At 47.1% G+C, this 26065-nt stretch overlaps 1 protein-coding gene across 1 annotated transcript in view; it reads right to left on the bottom strand.

Annotated features, from left to right (window-relative positions):
- Nucleotides 1–26065, bottom strand: part of LOC126236824 (glutamate receptor ionotropic, kainate 2-like) — a 238785-nt gene that overhangs the window by 193070 nt on the left and 19650 nt on the right. The gene's annotated exons all lie outside the window — the stretch shown is intronic.

Below are 26065 nucleotides of genomic sequence, written 5' to 3'. Positions count from 1 at the left end.
TTCCCGTTGCTTCCGTCTCCCCGCTTTCTATCTATCCATTCACAGCCATCCCGTCCATCTTACTAACACACTAAATTATCATGACTAAGTATTAACCGCAAATTAACTTGGCACCCGGTCTACTAACCATCCAACAAAAAGCCTACAACAGACTGTACTTAATATGTAGGGATTACACTCATCCACACCTACAGAAGCCTTACTTGACCCAGCCTTACCTTTGCCAATACAACCTGGATCTCCATAACCTCAAAATTAAACCACCCCTTAGAAGTTCTTGGACGTTATGCACACCATCTACCTTCTCCTCATGCACACCCCATAATCCTCAGAGTCTTGGTACATTTTTGTTAATCCTAAGCATTCCGTAAACTCGAATATCAAAACCCTGGGTTTTTCTCCACCTCCACAACCTCCACATCATACAGAAAGGAAACTTCAACAAGACCCCTCTTCCCGACTTGGAAATCAGTCGACATCTGCTCATCCTACCAACAGCAGCCACATCCGTCATGCCGTTTCCTTATATAGAGACGTCAGTATCTCGACCAATTTCGTGAACGTCATAAACCTATCCTCGTTCCTTCCTGTTACAGCCTCCACTTACATATTCCACTTCTGAGATCAACATCATCCCCACCCCTCCCCGATCCCACACATACGTTCCATCTATCTGAATTGCCTGTTGTCGTTCATCTCTTCATAATTTCTTCGAACGCATACTGGGAGCTGACCTGGAGGGAGTTGCCAGAAGCAGCATCCTAATTATCTTAGCATCAACCACACAGCCTTAAGAAGTCATTTTATTGCACATTAATCCATTATTTTACATCAACATCTGCAAGCCACCTAACCGGGCGTAGAGGAGGATACTTCTGGAGCCACTGATTGACCTCTCCTACCCTGTACCACTCGCGACTGGCGCCTGTGAAGAATGATTGTCGGTAAGTCCCTGTAATATCTCTAATTACTCGAATTTTCTTGTTGTGGTCATTTCTCGAAATGTGTGTGGGAGGAAGTAGTATGTTGTTCGACTCTTCCCGCAAAGTGATATCTCGAAATTTCAATAGTAAACCTCGCCAATATGCACAACGCCTCCCTTGTAGCGTCTGCCACTGGATTTTGCTGAGTATTTACTCTTTGTATCATAAGAAAACTAGATATCCATAATTTTAACATCATTTGGTTGAAGAGCACCAATAGGGCTGTTGCTAGCCGTCCCCATATGGACAGAATGAAATGAGCAATGAAGAAATGGATCCAGTTTTGTTCCTCCAACCAGATGCTACTTGGATGCCACCAGCAACCTATTCTTAGTATGACTGTTGCTACAGAATTGTTGCGAATTGATCATTGGTCCTGCGTGGAAATGTTCCTATATTCTGTTAATAACTTGGCTATTCGACGTTTATCTGTACGAGTACAGTTTTATCAATGCTTAAAGCGAATTCTGTCTTGTGTTCGATAAATTGTGTTACGCAGACACTGCTACAGTACAGTTGATTACTGTATGGTGGTTGCTAACGTATTAGCCTTGTATCCAATAGCTGGTCGACCAATCCAAGTCATGCCGAAATGAATGAACTTGCATATGCTGCCAAAGGTTACGTCGGTGTCTGTGATGGGGGATCGCTACTAACTTTATCACTCGCGAACATAATTAAATAACTTAGTGTACTTCTACGTAGACCATTGGTGCCTAAAGCCCGCTACTGTGCATAGCTAAATTTGTTTCCGTTTTCTGAGGCTCAGTTTTACGTTATGATCACGACGGTCTTCTTGATGTCACAATTTCACAATAGGCCGGGTCAAAGGGCAAGATTTTTGATTCTTCAAGTGTAATTTAACGCTTGTTGTGAGGCTGTTCTCAACAACTACCGATCTGTCCTCTTGTGCTATCTCATACCCCACTGGTGTTGCTCACAGCATTCTGAAACTGTACACATAACTCACTGACATTCACAAGGAATAATATAAATTCCAAGGACTCTTCATTGAAACATGACTGCTACTGAATGTAGCCCTTCTTTTATCGTGTTGTGTGTTCGGAACTTACAACTTGTGCTTGCACCACTTGTCTGCACCGGTGTTGCTGTTCCAACTTTTACTTCAGTCTTATTCATTACGGGTGAGAAAGATGAAGCAAAAGCAGATGAGTTTAATGACGAGTATGTTCTTCTCTTCATAGTAAGGTATCCTCTTTGTGATTGCATCCTCCTTTGTTCTGGGAAAAAAAGGCAGTCACGGCTCACTACAGATGCTCATGATAATTGTCTATGTTTTCAGAATACTAAGACTGCGCGACGCGAAACGTCTTTCCTATTGAGCCTCCCTCAGAGAATTAATGAGCGTTTGTGCGACAGCCCCACGCTGACTAAACAATTTATGACGAATTGTGTATCTTTTCATTGAATTTTCGTATCTCTACCTTCATCCCAGTTATTAAATTGGGAGTCAAATTTTGTTCCGTGTAACAAGCCAAACCGGAGTTGCCAGGTTTCTTCTAAACAAGATCGGAAATGTTTTACAGACCTGATGCTTCTAAACTTCATAAATGCGGGATTCTTTTCCGAAGCTGATATATCTAAAGCTCATTAGGTCGAAGCTCAAATAAACGCCCAACAATAACTCGTTTATTACTTTCAATCGTTAAATAGTTGCAGCCATATGGATCATGAGCGCAGGGTTGCAAAGACAGCTCTCTTCGGACTAAAAGCTGAATTTTTAACTTTGGTTATGTTTACAAGACTGCATTTAATTTAAGAGAACATACTACATTATGTGAACTATTATCCGTGTTTGTGTAATCCCAAAAAGTTTTAACGGGGAGTCGGTGGACATCCTAGAGAGGCTCATGTTGCTTAATACGCCAGGGAAGGGGGGAGGAGAGAGTATATATTCACACTTCCGCTACTCTGAGTCAGGATTCTCCAAAGTTTTACTAGAGTGCCTGAGACAGATGTCGGAATGAGCCTCTGAACAAAGCTGCGGCCGATTTCTTACGCCACATTAGTAAATTTTTTTTTCTTGTCAGCATTTTATTTTGTTAATAGCTTTTTAAAAGGATAAATCGGCTTAACACAAGGGATATATATGGCAGAGCAACATTCACTCCGCCATGACACGGGTAGTCTTTGTAGATGGTCTAAGGGTTTTGGAATACGTGCATCAGCGGCTTGGTGGATCATATATATATATCACTAACTCCGTCTACAGGCCGCAAGCGACCCATCGGGACCATCCGACCGCCGTATCATCCTCAGGTGAGGATGCGGATAGGAGGGGCATGGGGTCAGCACACCGCTCTCCCGGTCGTTAAGACGGTTGTCTTTGACCGGAGCCGCTACTATTCGGTCGAGTAGCTCCTCAATTGGCATCACGAGGCTGAGTGCACCCCGAAAAATGGCAACAGCACGTGGCGGCGGGACGGTGACCCATCCAAGCGCCGGCCACGCCCGACAGCGCTTAACTTCGGTGATCGCACGGGAACCGGTGTATCCACTGTGGCAAGGCCGTTGCCTATCATATATATATATATATATATATATATATATATATATATATATATATAAAGAACTTCTCGGTTGCAGAGGACATGTCGCCTTTTGAACAATTTTTCCTTTCTTGCCTCCTGTTTCGCCACACAGAACTGTATCACATTTAAAACATCTTTCCTTGGTTTGTGTTTCCAAATTGTATCGATTGCAAGTAACGGGGCTGATTGCGGGGATTCCTTAGATGGATGCAGCGTGTTGACACATGTTTTCCTGTGATTGGCGTCCCATGAAATTCGATACTGTTCCTCTTCAATACAGGACAAGCATTCCGAGTATGTAGAATCTCGGTTCCCAATGATTTATATGGCTGTATGTATGACCATCCATAGAACTTCGTTGTGTACGGTACTTGGCTACTGCTTGCTGTCAGGCCGCATTGGTTCCCAAACGTTTAAATAGCGTGCGTTCGTCCTATCAGTGGTAGTTACTTGCTGGTTGAGAAAATGTCACACGTCCTGCGTTGGTCCACAAACCGGTGCACTAGCGAGAGTAAGTTTCCGCGTTCGCGCCAGGCGGCTGTTGCACTGATGTATATTCTGTATAGTTTGTCGCTCATAGGGATTTTGTCATTAAGAATCAGATACCAGTGTCAATCAGTCCGTGGAGGCAGGAATGTCTGGTGAATATTTCTCCACAGTACTACCCAGTTCACCCGCGGTTCCCTTTCTTCAAGGGGGTTTCCTGGTGCGGTCTTTGTTATGATTTTGTATAGTGTCTTCTTAAGAAGCTGCGAGGTGCTTGGATATACTGGTGCGCACATCACTAAATTCAAGAGCGTATTTCCGGATATGCTGGTGTTCTGGTGGAATCGTCACTACGTGTTTTGGTGGCACTAGGCTTGTTGGTGTCACGGTTGTTAAAAACCTACGAAGAAGGCATTGTCCTGAGGCTGTAATTCTTTTGTCATTGTGTTCATGAGGAACATGACACATATACTACTGGTCATTAAAATTGCTACACCACGAAGCTGACGTGCTACAGACGCGAAATTTAACCGATAGGAAGAAGATGCTGTGATGTGCAAATGATTAGCTTTTCAGAGCATTCGCACAAGGTTGGCGGCGGTGGCGACACCTACACCGACCTGACATGAGGAAAGTGTGGTGTCACTGCCAGACACCACACTTGCTAGGTGGTAGCTTAAATCGGCCGCGGTCCATTAGTACATGTCGGACCCGCGTGTCGCCACTGTGTGATCGCAGACCGAGCGCCACCACACGGCAGGTCTCGAGAGACGTACGAGAACTCGCCCCAGTTGTACGACGACGTTGCTAGCGACTATACTGACGAAGCCTATACTGACGAAGCCTTTGCTCTCATTTGCCGAGAGACAGTTAGAATAGCCTTCAGCTAAGTTAATGGCTACGACTTAGCAAGGCGCCAAATTGTATCAGTGCATGTATCTTACGAGTCTCATTTGTATAGTCAAGAGAGATGTATCACAAGGATTGATTAAAAGTCAAGTATATTCCAAAGATACGTATTTTCTTTATAGTATTCAATACGTATCCTGTTCCAGACTTGACGCCAGTCGGCGTGTGTGTACGCATGCCTTTCGGCTTCCTCCTCAGTGAGGCGTGACTAGCTTGTTACGCCACAACAGATTGACGACGAGGATTACAGGATCGTGTTCTTTCTACTTGCTTTGCTCTGAATTATTTGTGTCATGGCTTCGCCGCAATCTCCAGATGTACTGTCCAAATTTTATCGGTTGCAGAATCAGCTGACACAGGCGTTATTGGATGCCCTTGGACAGCTCGTCCAGGGTCAACGTGCGCTGCAACACGATGCGGCCGCCGCCGCTTCATCGCTACCGCAGCCACAACACGCCGTTGCACCATCCTTCCGTAATTTTGATTCCACGCAAGAAACGTGGCCAGAATGGTCACGCCAGTTTGGATTCCATCTAGCCGCCTACAGAATTCAAGGTAATGAGCGGCAGCCGTTTTTGCTTTCTTGTGTCGGTGTGTCCACCTACCGTGTGATAGTGAAATTGTTTCCCCGACGCGACATAGCAACTCTGTCCTACAAAGAACTTTTGTCTGCTTTAGATGCCTATTTCAAAGAAACAGTTAATGTAGTTGCAAAAAGGTATACGTTCTTTCGTACCAAACGTACGGCCGGTCAGACTAATAGGGAGTGGGTTGCAACATTGCAAGGACTTACTCGGGATTGTGATTTTGCATGTGAATGTGGACTTCCGTATTCAGATACTATGGTGCGTGATGCAATAGCACAGAACGTTTCTGATGTTCGCATACGGGAACAGATTTTGAAACTAGTTAATCCCTCCCTTCAACAAGTGATAGACATATTGGATAGGCAAGACACACTTGACTTTGCTCAGGAATCATTTGAAACTTCGCCAGCAGTGTGTCGCATTGACCGGCCCGCCCGGCGCGCAGCACGGGATGCTAAACGGCCCTCGCTCACGTCCGCGCAGCTGCAGCCTAGCTCGCAAACACGTGTGCCGCGTAAGCATGCCAATGCAGTTCTAAAATCATGCCTGCGGTGTGCAACTAGACATTCGCGTGACAATTGCCCGTCACGCCAAGCTATTTGCTTTTACTGTCATAAGAAAGGACATGTTCAAAGTGTTTGCCAGAAAAAGCTAAGATCAGACAATCAAAACCATTCCAGGCCCTTTGCTTCGCGCCGGAATCGAACCAGGGACAATCAGGCTCGTGGACCTTCGCCCATGGACATTCATGTCGTTAATTCCACCCCGTCCAATGCCACTTTATCTAACAGTGACTGTGTTCGTCCCACAAAAAGTGTGTGTCGACGTCGCCGGAACTCCCGTAAAGTCGCAAGTGCTTCTGTCCCTGTATCAGTTCACATTGCACGTGAAAGTCGCTCTTGTCGTCAGCAGGACAATAAACTTTTTGTAGACTTAGACTTTGGAGGCAAAGTGATACCATTCCAGCTCGATACCGGAGCTGCAGTTTCATTGCTCAATCAAGACACGTACAAACAACTGGGCGAACCTCCGTTGCGTGCCGCAAATGTTCGGCTCAATAGTTATTTAGGACAGCAGATACCTGTGTTCGGACAGTGCAGCCTTCTTGCCACATACAAGGGACAAACAAAACTTGTGTCATTTTACGTTCTTCGTTCTTCTACGGCCGTGAACTTGTTTGGTTTAGATTTCTTTCAGTTGTTTAACTTGTCAATAGTAAATCAGGTCCTCTCAGTGAATCAGACTGTGCCTTCCGCCAGTGTTTCTAATCTATGTGAGGAATTTGCAGACATTTTTGCACCGGGCCTTGGTTGCGCTAAGAACTATGAAGCACATTTGGAACTCAAAGTGGACGCGCAACCGAAATTTTTCAGAGCGTGCAATGTTCCCCACGCATTGTGTGATGAGGTCGCAAGAACATTACACGGTTTAGAATCTCAAGGTGTAATTGAAAGTGTGCAGGCTTCTCTCTGGGCCTCACCCTTAGTAATTTTGCAAAAACCTTCCGGAAAATTGAGACTTTGCGTGGACTTCAAGGCAACTGTGAATCCACAACTTGTGACTGCAACTTTTCCTTTGCCCCGCCCGGAAGATCTTTTTGACAAACTGTGCCCGGGAAAATATTTTTCAAAGTTGGACCTAGCAGATGCGTACTTGCAAATACCTGTGGACGCAGAATCCCAGCGCGTCTTGGTGGTTAACACGCATCTTGGATTGTACGGATTCAAAAGACTGCCATTCGGGTGTGAATCCGCCCCTGCATTGTTTCAGCAATATTTACAAACTGTTTGTGCGTCGGTCCCTACTGTTGCGAACTATCTGGACGATATTGTGATCTCCGGAAAGACAGAAGACGAACATTTAGCCAACCTACGAACGTTATTGCAGGTCTTGCGACAAAATGGTCTTCGCTTGAGGAAGGACAAATGTGTGTTTTTTGCTCGTGACTTACCATATCTGGGCCATGTCATAAATGCCCAAGGCATACATCCGAATCCAGAGCACCTCCGTGCCATACAGGAGTTGCCTTCGCCACAGAACTTGAAACAGCTACAGAGTGTGTTGGGAAAAATTAACTACTATGCCAGGTTTGTGCCGCGCGCTTCTTCCATTTCAGCTCCGCTTCATCGCTTACGCCGTAAAGGTGTTCCGTTCGTCTGGACGGCGGAATGCGAACGCGCCTTTCGCCAGTTGAAATCGGCGTTGCTTTCTCATACTTGCCTTACGCCATTCGATCCATGGAAGCCCCTTTTGTTGATGGTAGATGCATCGGATTTCGGGATCGGTGCTGTGCTTGAGCACAAAGATGGATCGCATGATCGTCCTATTGCCTTTGCTTCAAAATTGCTCTCGTCTGCGCAATGCAATTATTCCCAGATAGAGAAAGAAGCTTTAGCTCTCGTGTTTGGTGTTACTAAGTTCCATGATTTCTTGTATGGTCGTCACTTTACCATCATCACAGACCACAAACCTTTGACATCGCTTTTTCATCCGAACAAGCCTGTACCTCCACGTACAGCGCAGAAATTCATTCGCTGGTCTCTTTTCCTCTTGCAGTACCGCTACGATATCTTGTATCGGTCCACTGCTAAGTACGGAAACGCTGATGCGTTGTCCCGTTTGCCTGTTGCTGAGGATAAAGCATTCGATTCTTCCGAACTTGCTTGCATGTTCATTGATTCGGAAACCGATGACGTGGTCGAATCGTTTCCGATTGATTTTCGTCGTGTCGCTACAGCCACAGCTGCGGACCCTGTCCTTGCTACTGTTTTGCGTTTTGTTGCTACGCAATGGCCCTTGTCAAAGTCATGGATCGAGGATCCATTGGTTCGCCGATTTTTTGCTCACAAGGAGAGACTTTTTGTACGACGTGGTGTTTTGTTGTTGCGTTCGGATAATGATCAATCCAGAGTCGTGGTCCCACGTTCGTTACAGTCCTCTGTCTTACGGCTTCTTCACCAAGGACATTGGGGTATAGTGCGTACGAAACAACTTGCTCGTCAGCACTGTACTTGGTTCGGAATCGATGCTGCGATTACGACTATGTGCTCTTCTTGCATGGCGTGTGCCGAACAACAATCCGCCCCGCCGCGGAAATTCTTTGCATGGCCGACAGCCACTTCCCCTTGGCAACGCTTGCACATCGATTTTGCTGGTCCATTCTGGAATGCTCGATGGTTGGTTGTGGTGGATTCCTTCAGTAATTTTCCTTTTGTTGTCCGGATGTCTTCCACGACGTCATCTGCCACCATCCAAGCGTTGTCCGCTATTTTTTGCATTGAAGGTCTTCCCCAGACTATTGTTTCCGACAATGGCCCACAATTCATGTCCGCAGAATTTCAGTCATTCTGCAAGGCCAATGGTATTCAACATCTGACATCCGCGCCGTTTTCGCCTCAGTCAAACGGTGCCGCTGAACGGTTGGTCCGGACTTTCAAGTCACAGATTTTGAAGTTGAAAGAGTCGCATTCTAGGGAGGACGCATTGTTGCTCTTTTTGTCTTCGTATCGCTCTCAGCCCCGCGATGGTCGCTCGCCGGCTGAGTTGCTCCATGGTCGTCCTCATCGAACCTTGATGTCTTTGCTGCATCCGCCGCATCAGGTTCCAGTGCAGCGGCAGACTACTGCTTTTGCTCCTGGCGACGTTGTTTTCTATCGCAACTATCGCGGTTCATGGCGTTGGCTCGCAGGGCGCATTCTTCGCTGCCTCGGCCGCGCGATGTATTTGGTTTTGGGGGCCTCTGGTGAGGTGCGTCGGCATCTCAATCAGCTGCGCCTCTGTCGTCGCCTGGGTTCTGCCGCTCCCCGTCTGCTTTCAGCGACGGTGCCGTCCGATCAGCGCCCTGGGGACCCATCTACTGGCTCGCCTCATCCCCAGGTGTTACCGACGCTGCCTTCCATTTTGCCTCATGGCGACGCGCCGCCGCCGCCGCCTGTTCTCCCGCCGGCGCCGCCCGCAGTGGACGCTTCGCTGCAGCCGCCTGGCGCCTCCCTGGGTCACGCGCCGCCGCTCGCTTCCCGTGACCAGCTGTCCTCCACCATGGAACTTTTGCCCGCTCCGGACCAGATGTCGTCTTCGCCCGTCGGGTGCCCCGACCACATGGAGGTCGACCCTTCGGCCCCTCCTGTTTCTCTACGGGCGCATACACCGCATGTTGACGTGCACCCTGGACTAGGTTTTCTGGCGTTTCCTAGCTCCCCTCGGACCGAATGGCCGGGTGCGGGTGGCACAGCCTCGCCTGTTGTTAGGCTCCCCACCTCATCGCATACGTCAACATGGGGTTCTCCCCACGGCGGGCGGAAGCCTTATAACACGACCGTTCGCCGATTTGCAGGGGAGAAATGTGGTGTCACTGCCAGACACCACACTTGCTAGGTGGTACCTTAAATCGGCCGCGGTCCATTAGTACATGTCGGACCCGCGTGTCGCCACTGTGTGATCGCAGACCGAGCGCCACCACACGGCAGGTCTCGAGAGACGTACGAGAACTCGCCCCAGTTGTACGACGACGTTGCTAGCGACTATACTGACGAAGCCTTTGCTCTCATTTGCCGAGAGACAGTTAGAATAGCCTTCAGCTAAGTTAATGGCTACGACTTAGCAAGGCGCCAAATTGTATCAGTGCATGTATCTTACGAGTCTCATTTGTATAGTCAAGAGAGATGTATCACAAGGATTGATTAAAAGTCAAGTATATTTCAAAGATACGTATTTTCTTTATAGTATTCAATACGTATCCTGTTCCAGACTTGACGCCAGTCGGCGTGTGTGTACGCGTGCCTTTCGGCTTCCTCCTCAGTGTGGCGTGACTAGCTTGTTACGCCACAACAGAAAGTTTCCAACCGATTTCTCATACACAAACAGCAGTTGACCGGCGTTGCCTGCTGAAACGTTTTTGTGATGCCTCATGTAAGGAGGAGAAATGCATACCATCACGTTTCCAACTTTGATAAAGGTCGGATAGTTCCCTATCGCGATTGCTGTTTATCGTATCGCGACATTGCTGCTCGTGTTGGTCGAGATCCAATGACTGTTAGCAGAATATGGAATCGGTGAGTTCAGGAGGGTAATACGGAACGCCGTGCTGGATCCCAACGGCATCGTATCACTAACAGTCGAGATGACAGGCATCTTATCCGCATTGCTGTAACGGATCGTGCGGCCACGTCTCGATCCCTGAGTCAACAGATGGGGACGTTTGCAATACAACAACCATCTGCACGAACAGTTGGATGACGTTTGCAGCAGCATGGACTATCAGCTCGGAGACCATGGCTGCGGTTACCCTTGACGCTGCTTCACAGACAGGAGCGCCTGCGATGGTGTACTCAACGACGAACCTGTGTGCACGAATGGCAAATCGTCATTTTTTCGGATGAATCCAGATACTGTTTCCAGCATCATGATGGTCGCATCCGTGTTTGGGGACATAGCGGTGAACGCACATTGGAAGCGTGTATTCGTCATCGCCATACTGGCGTATCACCCGATGTGATGGTATGGGGTGCCATTGGTTACACGTCTCGGTCACCTCTTGTTCGCATTGACGGCATTTTGAACAGTGGACGTTGCATTTCAGAGGTGTTACGACCCGTGGCTCTACCCTTAATTCGATCCCTGCGAAACCCTACATTTCAGCAGGATAATGCACTACCGAATGTTGCAGGTCCTGTACGGGCCTTTCTGGATAGAGAAAATGATCGACTGTTGCCCTGGCCAGCACATTGTCCAGATCTCTCACGAATTGAAAACCTCTGGTCAATGGTGGCCGAGCAATTGGCTCGTCACAATACGCCAGTCACTACTCTTAATGAACTGTGGTATCGTGTTGAAGCTGCATGGGCAGCTGTACCTGTACACGGCATCCAAGCTCTGTTTGATTCAATGCCCAGGCGTATCAAGGCCGTTATTACGGCCAGAGGTAGTTGTTCTGGGTACTGATTTCTCAGGATCTATGCACTCAAACTGCGTGAAAATGTAATCACAAGTCAGTTGTAGTGTAATATATTTGTCGAATGATTACCCGTTTATCATCTACATTTCTTCTTGGTGTAGCAATTTTAATGGCCAGTAGTGTATGTGTCGAACGCTGAAAGTCCAAGGTAAGGAGGGAACCGTGGATGCCTTGAAACGTGCTTTAAAAATATTACTGCGAAGAAGAAACCATTTGAATGATATCTGAATATTCAGACGAAGCTTCATGGAGGGGAAGTTGTGGGACATGTAGTACAGTCTGTTTACAAAGTATACATGAATTATTTGTCTTTTTGCAGGAGCTTCAGGTGTCTGTTGGACAGCAAATTCAGTGTGGCCCTGATGCGGTTCAGGAGGTCCGCCCAGTTCTTAGTTATCATGGGGCCATATAGCCTACTAGTAGACGGCCAGAAGACGACGCGAGATCTGTTGTTCAGCTCATGTCACAGGTTTCGCCAAAGCCCCCATTAAAGAGAAGTTCCGTCGTTTTCGTGCCTGTTGACCTAATCTCCAAATGCCTTCACGTAGATTTTAAGTTCATCGTCCAAGATGCCGAAGTCTTGTTGGTAAGACATAACAAAAGATACGTCGCCTGCGTGCGCTGTGAAGCAGACCCACTGGTTCAGAAGTATTAATTCTCTAATAATGCTTTCAGTGAGATGCTACAGTGGTTCAGTGGGTGTGGGCTACAGGACTATCGGTAGCGGGCGTCCTTGGCGGATAGATCAACCGATACGGAATGGTTTTATGAGGTGACCATTGATTAAAATTCGAGAAGAAACATTCAATAATATTCCATGGAACAGTTGTGACCCGGGTGTAATGACATCGGCGTTGATAGGGCGTTAAAGTCTTGCCTTCCTTTCCTGATTTCCTCCTGCCTTAGCATCCACATCGGAACGATAATCTAACTATTAAGAATGGAGTAATGTTACCTTTTAAGCCTTCAACAGCCTGTCGCCGGATTTAACGTGTTGCGGCTTGTTTGGCTTCCCGATCTTAGTGGTTGTGACTGTTTTTTAGATTAGTTACAGCAACCACTTGTCTCTTGTTCCTACATGGTTAACGAACTGAAGGAAGCGTGTCGTGTAGAGATTAACGCAATGCAGAATGTGTTAAGTAAAATTTCGGATTAAGAGAGCAGGTTCAATATTCAACTGATTAGATCTGGAAACTGTTAGTGAGTGTTCTGTTGTGCCTGTGAATGACAACAAGCCTATTATTAGACCAGAGCTGTGATTAAAAGTCACTGTTTATTGAACTATAAACTTTTTCTGTCTTGAAAATTCTAACAAACACACCCTAAGACAAAAAATCGACGCACCATGGAGGAATTATCCGACTGGGACGGTAGTCGGCATTTATGCTGTACGTTACAAACAGACAAATGATAATTTCAGAAAAATACGACGATTTATTAGAGAGAAAGAGCTTCACAAAATGTGCACGTCTGCCTAGAATCCCGTGATTAGAGTAGACCTGTCTTCAGTGATGAGTGCCGCTTCGAACTGAGCCCCGATGACCAGCGAAAAGCCGGCCGGTGTGGCCGAGTGGTTCTAGGCGCTTCAGTCTGGAACCGCGCGACCGCTACGGTCGCAGGTTCGAATCCTGCCTCGGGCATGGATGTGTGTGATGTCCTTAGGTTAGTTAGGCTTAAGTAGTTCTAAGTTCTAGAGGACTGATGACCTCAGATGTTCAGTCCGATGGTACTCAGAGATATTTGAACCATTTGAACCAGCGAAAACGTGTCTGGAGACACCCCGGGCGGCTGTGGGATACCAATCTGACAGTCGTCCGCCATGTGGCTCGACAACCATAAGTGATGGTCTGGGGTGCCACTTATTTTTATGTCAGGACACCTTTGGTTGTCATCACAAATGGTTCAAATGGCTCTGAGCACTTTGGGACTTAATATCTAAGGTCATCAGTCCCCTCGAACTTAGAACTACTTAAACCTAAGTAACCTAAGGACATCACACACATCCATGCCCGAGGCAGGATTCGAACCTGCGACCGTAGCAGTAGCGCGGTTCCAGACTGTAGCGCCTAGAACCGCTCGGCCACACCGGCCGGCTTGTCATCCGCAGCACCCTTACAGCACAGCAATATCACGATAATATTCTACGTTCCGTTCTGTTGCCTTTGATGTCAAGGCGTACATTTCAGCAAGATAATGCCTACCCGCCCATTTAGGATTTTTCTACTGGTTGTCTTCGTGTCTGTTGGACCGTAGCTTGTCCAGCAAGGTCGGGAGATCTCTCCCCAATTAAGAATGTTTGGAGTATTAAGGGCAGGACCTTCCCATCAGCTTGGAATTTTGACGATTTAATGTACCTATTAGACAGAATTTGGCACGAGATCCCTCAGGAGATCATCCAACAACTCTGTCAATCTGGCTTGCGTAAGGGCCAGACGGGTACAATAGAGTTACTGGCTCCTCAATTTGTCATGCTGTATCTCTTGAATAAATCATCTACTTTTTCCTAAACTGTAATCATTTATTTGTCTGTACATGTAAATCACATCTACCAATTTCCGTCTAATTCGGACAATTCTTTCGTGATGCGTCCTTTTTTCTTCTTAGATCGTATTTTTAACTGTCTTTACAATCTATCCAAAATGCTGTGGTCTATGTTCTCCTTCGGCTGTGTCGTATCTGAAGTCATAGTACAGGGTGATTCAAAAAGAATACCACAACTTTAGGAATTTAAAACTCTGCAACGACAAAAGGCAGAGCTAAGCACTATCTGTCGGCGAATTAAGGGAGCTATAAAGTTTCATTTAGTTGTACATTTGTTCGCTTGAGGCGCTGTTGACCAGGCGTCAGCGTCAGTTGATGCTAAGATGGCGAGCGCTCAACAGAAAGCTTTTTATGTTATTGAGTACGGCAGAAGTGAATCGACGACAGTTGTTCAGCGTGCATTTCGAACGAAGTATGGTGTTAAACCTCCTGATAGGTGGTGTATTAAACGTTGGTATAAACAGTTTACAGAGAATGGGTGTTTGTGCAAAGGGAAAAGTTCTGGACGGCCGAGAACGAGTGATGAAAATGTAGCACACATCCAGCAAGCATTTGTTCGCAGCCCAGGAAAATCGACTCGCAGAGCTAGCAGAGAGCTGCAAATTCCACAGTCAACTGTATGGAGAGTCCTACGAAAAAGGTTAGTTAAGAAACCTTATCGTCTGAAATTGGTTCAAGCACTGTCTGCAGCTGATAAGATTAAAAGAATCGATTTCTGTGATTTTATCCTTGTTCAAATGGAAACAGATGAATCTTTCGTTTCAAAGATTGTGTTTAGTGATGAAGCAACTTTCCACACTAACGGGAAAGTCAACCGTCACAATGTCTGTATATGGGGCATTGAGAATCCGTGGGAAACAACTCAGTATGAACGTGACTCGCGTAAGGTGAACATTTTCTGTGCCATTTCAGCCAATAAAGTTTTTGGTCCCTTTTTCTTCGAAGGTGCTACTGTAACTGGACTACAGTATCTGGAGATGTTAGAGAATTGGCTGTTCCCTCAGCTCGAACAAGAAGCACAACAATTCATATTTCAGCAGGATGGAGCGCCACCACATTGGCACTTATCTGTCCGTAACTACCTGAACGTCAACTACCCGAGGCGATGGATCGGCCGCCAGGCAGCCCGTGACAGAGCACTTCATCACTGGCCTCCAAGAAGCCTTGATCTTACCCCCTGCGATTTTTTCTTATGGGGGTATGTTAAGGATATGGTGTTTCGGCCACCTCTCCCAGCCACCATTGATGATTTGAAACGAGAAATAACAGCAGCTATCCAAACTGTTACGCCTGATATGCTACAGAGAGTGTGGAACGAGTTGGAGTATCGGGTTGATATTGCTCGAGTGTCTGGAGGGGGCCATATTGAACACCTCTGAACTTGTTTTTGAGTGAAAAAAAACCTTTTTAAATACTCTTTGTAATTATGTATAACAGAAGGTTATATTATGTTTCTTTCATTAAATACACATTTTTAAAGTTGTGGTATTCTTTTTGAATCACCCTGTACAATGGAATGTTGTATGGGGTTCAAAGATGGTGCGTGAAGACACTGTTGTCTTGCCTAGTGGAAGAAGAGTCACCGCCCGTTTCTTGGGAAACTAGAAGGACGCAGCGGGTGAGTGAGAGAGAGAGAGAGGGGGGTGGGGATATGTGGAGGGAAGAGTGAGAGGGAAAGCGAGAGTGCGGCCAGGGCGGTCCGGCCGTTTGTGCGGTTGCCAGGAGGCGGCGCGCCAGACGCGGTCTCACTGGTGCGTCGCCGCCCACACCCGCCTTTGCCTTGTCTCTACACTCAGCCGCCACAATAACTGCGCACTTGCAACACACTGGCGGGCAACGGCGGAAAGTCGTACAGAGTGCTACTACGCTCGTGATTCGTAATGCACAGTGATAAATGAGAGTGCGGCACTGAGATGAATTCAGATGTAATTATCGTATGAAGTGCTTTTATATAGATATTAATTTTAATAATCAACAGACTCAGTTGCACCGTTTACCTAGAATTTACCAAGATTTCAGTCGGGACAACCCAACCTTCTTCAGAATAACAGTAACTACCGTTTGTCCGTAGTGGACATCGTCAAGCTATAACTACAAATCCATAAATTATCGTCAGACTATAAAACTTATCTGGAACTGTCTCGGCCCCACTTCGCGACCGCGATGCGGCAGCCACGAGTGCTGTACTGGAACTATGTCCACTATGGACAAACGGTAGTTACTGTTGTTCTGAAGAAGGTTGGTTCAAAAAATGGTTCAAATGGCTCTGAGCACTATGGGACTCAACTGCTGAGGTCATTAGTCCCCTAGAACTTAGAACTAGTTAAACCTAACTAACCTAAGGACATCACACACATCCATGCCCGAGGCAGGATTCGAACCTGCGACCGTAGCGGTCTCGCAGCTCCAGACTGCAGCGCCAGAACCGCGCGGCCACTTCGGCCGGCAAGAAGGTTGGGTTATCCCGACTGAAACCTAGGTACATTCTAGGTAAACGGTGCAACTGAGGCTGTTGATTATTAAAATTAAAATTAATATTTATACAGTTGATGACAGGGCCGCGAAATGTTGAAGATATTTTATATAGATGCCTGGAAACACTATTTTCTTATGCAACTGACATTAAATGATGTAAATGTAGCGGCCCTGAGTATGCTATCCTCTGAACAAGAATGAATATGCATTGATGCACTACGTAGTGAACTATTACTTCATAGTGTTACCATAGGGCAAATCGCGATCGTAAGTAAATAAATAAATATTGAATAACTGTTGAGCCGGATGATGTTGTCATTTTTGAGATCCAAAACAGAGAAATCCAATAACAGCAGTCTAATAATAAATTAAGAAATCAGCTTCTGGCATTAGATATGGATTCCTGAAAAAGGAAGGTAGGGACAACTAGTTTATCAAGAAAACAAACAGTAACAGGAAAATCTACCGGTTCGAGAAGTGAGCAGATAACATTATTAGGGCACAGATATGGTACTTTGAAAAAGAGCAACTTAAAATTATCGAAGAACACTTAAAAAAATACACGAATCTATTACAAAACATTCAAGAACGGTTTGTTTGGATGTATTCTTCATTAGTTACACTTCAGGAAATGAAATGGAAAACTCGCACTTTACACTGAAGGAAACTTTAAATTACTGACAGCATATTATGAAAAACTGTGACAGACCGATCAAAGAACTGGAATTCCATGATAATATTCCAAATGAAAACTGAAAACCACCAAGCGTCGATATCATGAAAAATCACTTCAAACACTTAAAACATACCAAAGGCCCATGTGAAGCTGGCCTCACTGCAGAGATTCTAAAAGCCAATGGATATCTAGGTGCGTCCGCCTGCTTAGGTGAGTGGTGGCGTGTTTGCCTACCATGCCACAGGCAAGGGTTCGATTCCCGGCCGGGTCGGACATTTTCTCCGCTCGTGGACTGGGTGTTGTATTGTTCTCATCATCCTTTCATCACCACCGTCACGCACGCCGCCCAATGTGCTGTCATCTGAATTAAGACTTGCAACCCGGCGCCCGAACTTCCCCGGTTGGGACCTCCCGGCCACCAGTGCCACACGATCTTTTCATTTCATCTAGGTGACACAATTTCAAAAGAAAAACTAAATAAGGTCTGCGACACCCAAACAATACCACAAAAGTGGAAGGTTGCATTAATTCACGTGCTTCATAAAAAAGGGAGCAAAACATCTCAGTGATTACACATGTACACTCCTGGAAACGGAAAAAAGAACACATTGACACCGGTGTGTCAGACCCACCATACTTGCTCCGGACACTGCGAGAGGGCTGTACAAGCAATGATCACACGCACGGCACAGCGGACACACCACGAACCGCAGTGTTGGCCGTCGAATGGCGCTAGCTGCGCAGCATTCGTGCACCGCCGCCGTCAGTGTCAGCCAGTTTGCCGTGGCATACGGAGCTCCATCGCAGTCTTTAACACTGGTAGCATGCCGCGACAGCGTGGACGTGAACCGTATGTGCAGTTGACGGACTTTGAGCGAGGGCGTATAGTGGGCATGCGGGAGGCCGGGTGGACGTACCGCCGAATTGATCAACACGTGGGGCGTGAGGTCTCCACAGTACATCGATGTTGTCGCCAGTGGTCGGCGGAAGGTGCACGTGCCCGTCGACCTGGGACCGGACCGCAGCGACGCACGGATGCACGCCAAGACCGTAGGATCCTACGCAGTGCCGTAGGGGACCGCACCGCCACTTCCCAGCAAATTAGGGACACTGTTGCTCCTGGGGTATCGGCGAGGACCATTCGCAACCGTCTCCATGAAGCTGGACTACGGTCCCGCACACCGTTAGGCCGTCTTCCGCTCATGCCCCAACATCGTGCAGCCCGCCTCCAGTGGTGTCGCGACAGGCGTGAATGGAGGGACGAATGGAGACGTGTCGTCTTCAGCGATGAGAGTCGCTTCTGCCTTGGTGCCAATGATGGTCGTATGCGTGTTTGGCGCCGTGCAGGTGAGCGCCACAATCAGGACTGCATACGACCGAGGCACACAGGGCCAACACCCGGCATCATGGTGTGGGGAGCGATCTCCTACACTGGCCGTACACCACTGGTGATCGTCGAGGGGACACTGAATAGTGCACGGTACATCCAAACCGTCATCGAACCCATCGTTCTACCATTCCTAGACCGGCAAGGGAACTTGCTGTTCCAACAGGACAATGCACGTCCGCATGTATCCCGTGCCACCCAACGTGCTCTAGAAGGTGTAAGTCAACTACCCTGGCCAGCAAGATCTCCGGATCTGTTCCCCATTGAGCATGTTTGGGACTGGATGAAGCGTCGTCTCACGCGGTCTGCACGTCCAGCACGAACGCTGGTCCAACTGAGGCGCCAGGTGGAAATGGCATGGCAAGCCGTTCCACAGGACTACATCCAGCATCTCTACGATCGTCTCCATGGGAGAATAGCAGCCTGCATTGCTGCGAAAGGTGGATATACACTGCACTGTACTAGTGCCGAAATTGTGCATGCTCTGTTGCCTGTGTCTATGTGCCTGTGGTTCTGTCAGTGTGATCATGTGATGTATCTGACCCCAGGAATGTGTCAATAAAGTTTCCCCTTCCTGGGACAATGAATTCACGGTATTCTTATTTCAATTTCCAGGAGTGTATTTCACTACTACCCTGTGGATACAAAAACCTGTCGAAAGCTCTTCTAGACAAAATCAAGTCTTCCATTAGATAAACAAATTGGACAGCATTAAGTTCGTCTTAGGTAACTTAAAAAAAAAAAAAAAAAAAAAAAAAAAAAAAAAAAAAAAACTTCCGAATGAGATAACTGAAAGGTAGGGCTACAAATATCGTTTGAAAAGACGCAATACATGACGAATGAATGTAACTCAACGATTTTAAAAACCAATTATCGCAACATCACGAAAACAGACAACCTTAAATTCAGACTAAACATCAAGAAAATCAAAGGTTTCCAGGAACGTAAAACAAACTGTAAAACAGTTGTTGTCAAATGGTCATAGGAGAGAGAAGTCCCCGGCCGCTGTGGCCGAGCGGTTCTAGGCACTTCAGTCCGGAACCACGCCGCTGCTACGGTCGCAGGTTCGAATCCTGGGTCGGGCATGGATGTGTGTGATGTCCTTAGGTTAGTTAGTTTTAAGTAGTTCTAAGTTCTAGGGGACTGATGACCTCAGCAGTGTGAAATTTGGCTCATAGGTGTCTACAGCCTTCCCCTGCAATGGTGCAAAAGCGTGGCAGCGTCGGGCTCGGCGACGCTTCAGATAACAACATGATGCCAAGGTGACATCATTAATACATCTTACACCTCACATGATCTTCTGAGCTCTGACCTTTTTTCCGCATGTGTCGACGCCTTGCTGTTTGTAGCGTCGCCGAACCCACTGATGACTTTGCAGGGCGCCAGGATTTCGCCCCATTACAGAGGAATTTGTAGTCACCTTTCAGCCAAATGTTACACTTCTGCATCAATGGAGGAAAATTGCGGGGTTTCAAAAAAGTAACCCTTTCATTCTTTTGCGCAGTGTTTTACGGAAAGATAAGAAGTACCCAGCTGGTAGCTGCGTGAACTATGGAAATGTATCTTTATGGCTAAAAAAATAATTATAGTAATTGTTTTTATTCCATATTGTTATTGTTAAGTACTAAGTACGTCATTGACCGGATTTCTGTGGTAATTGGTTGCGCAGAAAGGAGAATAGATGTGCCGGTTTTCGTCAGAACGAAGTATCTAGGAAAGCGTTAACCAGTTGACAAGGATGGTGTGTCAGTGCTATAGTCCAAAAAGATATAAGTATGGATACAATAGGCATTAAAGGATAAATTGTCAACGTTTCGTGAACTACAGCGGTTCTTTAGGGCTGAAATTGTCGTACTATGGGAGGTTGCCTGATCACTTTGCCAAGCTCACCACAATTTGGATCTTTATGACCAAAATTGTAAAGTAAGTGGAAGCTGCTGTAGCATGATGATCGCTCGAAAGTTAGACGTGACCATTTTATTCCTCCCACTGGCCCACTCCGAGCGTGGGATTCCTAATCACGAACGGGACATTGAATTTCAATGCTATTATTACGATGCTATTACGAAGGAATCGAGGTGGTGTTACTGGCTTTGAATCAGCAGGTGGCGATCGTGATTCAGATACCTCATGGCTCTTTAAATAAACAAGCAAACCACCACCTACACCGGTAAAACTACACTCTTGCTCATAAATTAAGGATAATGCTGATACATGGTGAAACAACGCTCTGGTGGGCGATTTGAGAGTTTAAATCACCTCGGGGTATGACCATGCGGTGCATTGGACCCGCGGTCGTCGCACAGTGGCGCTGGCAGCAGTCCACATAAGCAGAGGTGTTTTGGTCAGAGTACGGTACAGCGAGTAAGGGTGCAGACGTTTCCAAGCGTGCTAATGGTGACTGTGTGTTGAAAATGGCTCAAAGAACACATATTGATGACGTTATGAGGAGTAGAACACTAGGGCGACTGCAGGCTGGTCAAACACAGAAGGTCGTAGCACGGGCCCTCTTTATGCCACAAAGTGTGATCTCAAGATTATGGCAACGATTCCAGCAGACAGGAAACGTGTCCAGGCGCTACAGTACGGGACGTCCACAGTGTACAACACCACAAGAAGACCGATATCTCACCATCAGTGCCCCCAGACGGCCACGGAGTACTACAGGTAGCCTTGTTCGGGACCTTACCACAGCCACTGGAACAGTTGTCTCCAGACACACAGTCTTCAGACGAGTGAACAGACATGGTTTATTCGCCCGGAGACCTGCAAGGTGCATTCCACTGACCCATGGTCACAATAGAGCCTGTAAAGCCTGGTGTCAAGAACACCGTACATGGTCATTGGAACAGTGGTCCCAGGTTATGTTCATAGACGAGTCCAGGTATAGTATGAACGGTAATTCTCGCCGGGTTTTCATCTAGCGTGAACCAGGAACCAGACACCAACCTCTTAACGTCCTTGAAAGGGACCTGCATGGAGGTCGTGGTTTGATGGTGTGGGGTGGGATTATGATTGGTGGACGTACACCCCTGCACACTCCTGCATGTCTTTGACAGAGGAACTGTAACAAGTCAGGTGTAAAGGGATGTCATTTTGGACCAGTATGTCTCCCTTTTCAGGGGTGCAGTGGCTCCCACCTTCCTCCCGATGGATGATAATGCACGGCCCCACCGAATTGCCATCGTGGAGGAGTACCTTTAAACAGAAGATATCAGGCGAATGGAGTGGCCTGTCTGTTCTCCAAACCCAAACCCCATCGAGCACGTCTGGGAAGCCCTCGGTCGACGTATCGCTGCACGTCTTCAAACCCCTACGACACTTCAGGAGCTCCGACAGGCACCGGTGCAAAAATGTGAGGCTGCTCTACCACCTGATCCAGAGTATGCCAACCCGTTGTGCGGCCTGTGTACGTGTGAATGATGATCATATTCCATATTGATGTCGGGGTACATGCGCAGGAAACAGTGGTGTTTTGTAGCACATATGTTTCGGGACGGTTTTCTCAACTTATCACCAATGCGGTGGACTTACAGAACTGTGTCGTGTGTGTTCCCTATGTGCCTATGCTATTAGCGCCAGTTTCGTGTAGTGCCACGTTGTGTGGCACCACATTCGGCATTTATCCTTAATTTATGAGCATGAGTGTATTTTCATGATGGATCACCAAATAAAGATTTGAAACTGCGGCCGAGGGATAGAACATTTACCTGAACCCAGAACTTTGCTATATTGTTCATTCCATTTGTATCACGTGCGAGTCACCCTACAAAATCCTATATGTTCGAAGGGTGATGCGTCGGGTAAATGAGCAGGTCAGAAAGAAGCGAAATATGTAAAGCAGGGAAAAGGTACTGATCATTGTTTTTAACACGTAATTTAGCAGTTTCTCATTCGATTACAGTAACAAATATTAGGTATGTACCACTGAGATAGGACAAATAATTTTACACATATTTACTCTTGCTTCAGTTTTTGGGTCCTAACGACACTTGCTGCCAAGAGTAGCATCGCTGTGCCTCCTAAAGACAATGGAAGAATGAATTCTCTCTGCAGGTCGCCGCCACACTCGCTGACGATGATCGTCCAGTGTAGTATAGAACTGCGATTCATCGCTGAACACAGTATGAAGCCGTTTGTTAACAGTCCATGCTTCCCGGTCACGGCTCCACTGCAAACATAGCCATTTGTATTGTGGTGTTAACGCACCCTATTCTTGGGACGAGTCCCTAGTCTGGCTGCTTCTAGTCTCTGACCAATGGAGCTAGATGACACAGTTTGTTGCAGAGAGTCTTTCGCTTGTTCTCGAATGACAGATGCAGATGTGAAGGAGTTACGATGTGCAGTACGATGGTCCTCTCTTGTGGTGGTCAGACGTGGTCAGCGGGAACATTGATGTGAGTATGCCTGCCCACATGTTCCCATCCACTATTCGACCAGCTCGCCAAATGGAGACCCACAATGAGGCATCTTTCAAACTCTGTCACGTGCTGATAACTGTCTCACAGGAGTAGGAAACATCTCCATGTCCTCCACTCATCTGATGTCCAAGTACGAGTTACACTGATGTCCCACTGAAACGCGAGAAGCATTTTTGCATGAAAATCTCATCAATAATTAGAATATATTTGTTATTCTGAAGACGACCACAGGGAAAATCTATTAAAAAATGTTCAAATGTGTGTGAATTCCTAAAGGAGCAAACTGCTGAGGTCTTCGGTCCCTAGAATTACACACTACTTAAACTACGTTATGCTAAGAACAACACACACACTCTTGGCCGAGGGAGGACTTGAACCTCCTGTGGGAGGTGCCGCGTAATTCGTGACATGGCTCCTCAAACAGCGCGGCCACTCCACGCGGCTAAAATCTATATAAAAAATGTTCTGTATATTATAAAGCGTGGTCACTGGCGGTAAGGTGCTCTCTTTAATTTGCATGTATCTCTTAATTAACTCGATAACAGTTTTAATGATTCTGTTGTGTGTGCGAATGCGCAGAGAAGTGGACATGACACAGAGCAACAGGAAACACTTCGGCCAAGCAGACGGGTGACCGATGGATGGGCCTGTGGCCTGGGCGATATAAGATCCTTGGAAGTGAGGTTGGCCCAGAACCCACAGAGGCCGGCAAGCTTTATCTTCACAGATAACTGCTTGTGGCCAAAGCCACCGATTCACTGGCTGTAGAATCTGCCAGTCCTCCTGCTGAGCAGATCGCTGACCTGTCTGACTGTCTGTGGGTACACTGCGACTGCGTGTCAGACCCTACTTGTACCCAGTTGCATGGTAGACTTCACCTTGGCAAAACAGAAGGGAAAAGGACATAGTGTGGGGGTGTCACATAGAGGTAGGGCCTAGCAGGTAACAGTGTACAGGTGCAGCCGACACACCTGGGCCCTGGTGGAACCGACCACTATAAAATCGTACAACACAAAAGAAAACGTGTCAGGGGAGAGACCCGCTCGGCTGGGTCATTGAATGACCAGTCGAACTACACTGACAAAAGTATCCGGACACCCCAAAAAACATACGTTTTCCATATTTGGTGCATCGTGCTGCCACCTATCGCCAGGTACTCTATATCAGCGACCCCAGTAGTCATTAGACATCGTGCGAGAGCAGAATGGGGGGCCCCGCGGAACTCACTGACTTCGAACGTTGTCAGTTGATTGTGTGTGGATTGCGTCATAAGTCTGTACGCAAGATTTCCACACTCCTAAACTTCCGTAGGTCCACTGTTTCCCATGTGATAGTGAAGTAGAAACGTGAAGGGACACGTACAATACAAAAGCGTAAAGGCCGACCTCGTCTGTTGACTGATGGAAACCGCCGACAGTTGAAGAGGGTCGTAATCTATCCAGACCACCACACACGAATTTCAATGACAGTTAGGCGGTAGGTGAGAAAACTTGAATTTCACGGTCGAGCGGCTGCTCATAAGCCACACATTACGCCGGAAAATACCAAACGACGCCTCGCTTGGTGTAAGGAGCGTAAACATTGGACGGTTGAACAGCGGGAAAACGTTGTGTGGAGTGACAAATCACGGTTCACAATGTGGCCATCCGACAATAACATCCCTGTATTGGACTGGCCCGCACATAGTCCTGACCTGAATCCTATAGAACACCTTTGAGGTGTTTTTGGAACGCCGACTTCGTGCCAGGCATCACCGACCGACGTCGATACCTCTCCTCAGTGCAGCACTCCGTGAAGAATGGGCTGCCATTCCCCAAGAAACCTTCCAGCACCTGATTGAACGTATGCCTGCGAAAGTGGAAGCTGTCATCAAGGCTAATGGTGGGCCAACACCATATTGAATTCCAGCATTGCCGATGGGGCGCGCCACGAACTTGTAAGTCATTTATCAGCCAGGTGTCCGGATACTTTTATCACATAGTGTACGAGTGTGTGGCATAAGGATTGGCCTGGTTTGGTATGGCGGCTTTCAGCGTTTCCTGACTCCTACTGTAGATTAGCATCGGCGACTTGTAGAAGGCGCAGGCCGCATGAAACAACCTCTAGTCTCGTAGAAGTCGACTCCGAATTCCTTTAATTCAGTTGCAAGGCTATGAAAATTGGCTGGAGAACGTGCAGTAGGCGTAAAGATATGTGATGCCAGATTGCAGCGTTGAAATGTATGCTTTTGGTAGTATACGACTGTTTGATGTAGTCACTGGAGGCTACAAAAGAGGCACTATTTTTTAGCGGGATTTTTGGAGGGAATTCTCGAGATTGGGCCATAGTGGTTCCTAATTTTGCGATTGGTGACTGGCAAATTTTGGTAGCAAGGAACATGCAGGACATAAGTAAATGTCGCCGGCCGAAGTGGCCGTGCGGTTAAAGGCGCTGCAGTCTGGAACCGCAAGACCGCTACGGTCGCAGGTTCGAATCCTGCCTCGGGCATGGATGTTTGTGATGTCCTTAGGTTAGTTAGGTTTAACTAGTTCTAAGTTCTAGGGGACTAAGGACCTCAGCAGTTGAGTCCCATAGTGCTCAGAGCCATTTGAACCATAAGTAAATGTCGCAGGGGAATCACTCGGCAGTAGGACGTGAGAGTCTCCAGTTCGACATTCCGGTAGGATGCGCTGGTGTCCTGATCGACGTGGTGTAGCAGAGCAGTGCAGGCTGCCACATTTTGGAAACTCACAAAGATGCCGAGCATTCCGTCTTCGTGAAGAAACCAGCACGCCTGCAGGGCACAGCTCGGCACAGCCCAGTCATAGTTAGAGTGAGCGTAATTCGCAGCACTGGCAGAGTTGTTCAATTCGATTTCACACTTGTGGAATCCAGGACGATAGTTTGCCTCATCTCCCTTTGCACTGGTAATGAAAGTGTGGGCTTCCGGATTTTAGTCACCAATTTACAGTCACTGTTTCGATCGAGAAATGCAGGATTAAATAGTTGTCAGTTATTGTGAACATCGAGAGAGAGTAAATTTTTAAAAGGGAACGAAGTGACTTAACTTACAGGAAAGTGACACTGCTTTCCTCTTAATCTTCACGCAACTTAGG

This window comes from Schistocerca nitens, chromosome 2 (assembly GCF_023898315.1).
Source record: "Schistocerca nitens isolate TAMUIC-IGC-003100 chromosome 2, iqSchNite1.1, whole genome shotgun sequence".
Lineage (NCBI taxonomy): Eukaryota > Metazoa > Arthropoda > Insecta > Orthoptera > Acrididae > Schistocerca > Schistocerca nitens.
This window is presented reverse-complemented; position numbering and strand designations above follow the sequence as displayed.